This window comes from Cricetulus griseus, chromosome 2 (assembly GCF_003668045.3).
Source record: "Cricetulus griseus strain 17A/GY chromosome 2, alternate assembly CriGri-PICRH-1.0, whole genome shotgun sequence".
Taxonomy (NCBI): Eukaryota; Metazoa; Chordata; class Mammalia; order Rodentia; family Cricetidae; genus Cricetulus; species Cricetulus griseus.
In genome coordinates, this window is record NC_048595.1 from 422,562,248 (window position 1) to 422,565,429 (window position 3,182).

Here is a 3,182-nt window from a genome sequence, read left to right on the forward strand (position 1 = left end):
TATGCCCACCCAGCACGTGTTTTTCACTTAATTATTCTGTAAATCTCTGAAGACTCTTGATACTACTCACTTATATTCAAGTTAATGCTGCCTTTAGGCCAAACCATATGTCTATTTCTAAGACTGGAATGAGCCACCAGTTAAAATGCTATGAGAGGAATAGAGAAATGAGACTGGGTACTTAAAACACCTGCTGAACTACTGCAAATATGAGGAATTAAACAATGCAAAATATAAATACTAAAATATGGTCTATAAATTTAATCTGTTCACCTAACATCAAAAAATGTCAAAATGATGACTGTTCAAAGAATGATAAAAAGGCTAGGCCCTGATTTTAGTTATACTAGTGAGCTTTCTAACCCAGATATGGTCATGAGCCAGGCTAAAATAGTAAATGATAACACTTTTCCCATATGTGAAGAATGGGAGTTACCTTTGAAGCTTTTACAGGTGCTAAGAAATGGCCTGAGACAGGAGTGGTCATGATGTGTTACCTCATCTGTCTTCTTTCATGTCCTTTATGGTACTTATGCCTTTAAAATATCTTGCCAAGATTCTAATATTTAAAGTGTACTGAGGTAGAAAGAGATGAAAAGTATTTGTCTAGACTGTAGGAAAGCACAGAATATGTCAACAATATAATCCTTTAACATGCTCTAATGAATTCCACAGATGACTTATAAGGCTAGAGACAATGTTATACTTTATATACTCTGAGGGAGATGATAGGAATTGCATCAATAAAAAAGTAATACTAAACCCAGGAATGATCCTCTAGGGTTACTTAAATTCTTCAAAGATACATTCTCTTTCATCCTTTCTTCTTAGTTTCTTTCTTCTTTCTCTCTTCCTTCCTTCCTTTCTCTTTCTTTCTTTCTTTCCTTCTTTTTCTCTTTTATTTTCTGTTCTTATTAAATCTTAACTGGGAAGTAATACAGTTTACATATTTTAAAGTCAGATTACTGGGTTTCAGCTCAAATTCAACTACTCACTATGAATCTGTAAGGAATACAAGATCCCAGCATTCTAAGTAAAGATATTCAAAACACCTACCTACATTGTAGGATTGCTATATAAGTTTATGTTCATGGAGTTCCTGGGTTAGGATGAATAACTCATAAAATAAAAACTCGTATCTATCATTTCTATCTCCAGAACATCTTCAAGACAACAATAAAGCACCCAAAAAAGGCAAATTAATTATTTTTGATGAGTCTGATACTTAGAAAAAATGTGTTAATAGTAGCAACTTAAGCTATACTAGGATCAAACCAAAGTTCCCAATATGCATTTAATCTTTTATATAATGACACTGATGTTTGCTAAAGCACAGTGTCTAAAAAGCTTCTTTATACCAAACTTGAAATCAATCCCCACTCTGCAGAGGAAATTAAAGGGAGATCTTATTGTTGTAAGATCCTTCTGATACTAACCTAAAAACAACATTTTACTGCACAATTTTATTTTAGACCTTATTTATTAAATTATATTTACAAGTTTTTGTCACTAAAAATGGTAGTATTCTTTAAAGAAAGCACTTTTGAAAGAAAAGATACTATATTTGATTACAATTGCTTACCATTATGAGAAATTGGTCAAGAGAAGCATAAATGAAGAAATTAACATAAAACAAATAATTTCAAAAACCCACTGATTCATATCCAAAAATATGCTATCAAATAATAGATGATATCACAGAAAAAGGACAATTACATGTTTTAAGAATGAAATATTAGAAAATAATTTGTCAAGGCTTAAAAAAACAACTAAATATTACCAAATTTGCAAATGATACAATTAAATAATTTCTATTTTGGTCTATATCTTAAAATTTACATTTTGTCCTATCTAAACTTCTATAAGGAATGTATTTTCTAGTTCTGTATATTGGAAGAAAAGACAACTGGCTAAGAGTTTATAGTTCAATTATTATTTATCATAGTCAAAATGAAAGAGAAGTCTTAAAAATGTTCCTTAGCTAGTTAATGCTAGAGTGTGTGCAATGGTTACCAGCGAGAATTCTGTCAATGTAAAAGTTGCTAATCAGAAGTCTTTTCTCTCCGAATTTATAGCAAAGAGAAATGATCATCTACATGAAGACTTAAATCACTCTATCATTCACTAAATGGAGATTTATTGAGTACTGTTTATGCATTAGCCATAGTAATAAGCAGAGCAGGTTCCTGCTTGGGAATCTTGTAGGGCAGAAGAAGAACAAAAGAACACATTGCAATGACAGGCCATAACACATAAAGTCAAGACCATAGTAGGAGTTAAGTGTGCCTTGAAAGTCCTCAGCATAAGAATTTCAGAGACACATTGACAGAGTGAATAGCATAACAGAGGGACAGGCTATGGACTCAGGCAGGGTAGGTAATCATGAGAGGAGTTGAGCAAAGTCAGGTAGGGATGGAACAGGATACTTAGGGTGAAAGTAGCAAGATATACCACTAAAATAATGAGAAGCCCTTCCCTTCTGCAAAAAACAGAGATTTTTATCCAAAATGTAACAGCAAGACTTTGAAGTGCTGCAAGCAAGACAGCAATGTAACATCATGCTTACCAGTATTCAAGAAGATTTGAAAAAGAACTAGCCAGCTAACCAGCTGTCTACTGAAGTTGCATGGCAGTTACATACAGAGTAGTAAAGCCCCTGGTGACAGGGTAAACTTCGGGAAACACTGGAAAGAAGATTTACTAACAATAATGATGAACTGTGAAAATGAAAGAGGGAGACTAGAAGATTTGAGACCCAAACAATTTATTTTTATAAAATAAACATAATCAAAAATCAACCAACAATAAAATATAACCTGGTTGCTAAAATAACTATCTTAAGATAATATTAATGAATAACTTAGTTTTAGTTAATAAAAACAACTTATATAAATTATGCAAATTTCCCATTGATGATATATTTTACATATTCAATCTTAAAAAAGTATTTGTGATTAGGTGGCTGTAACTCAAGTCTGGAACATAACAATATTGAGCACACAAAGCAGTGATTTATAGGTCTGCTTTCCTGAGTAACAATATATGTACAAGACATTTCACCTAACCATCACATGAACAATACATATTTACCTCTCATGTTCAGCTCCAATCTTTGTTTATTAATATTTGAGGTTGGTCAGTAACAAATTCTCAAACTGTTACTACAGTTTACTAAATATCAA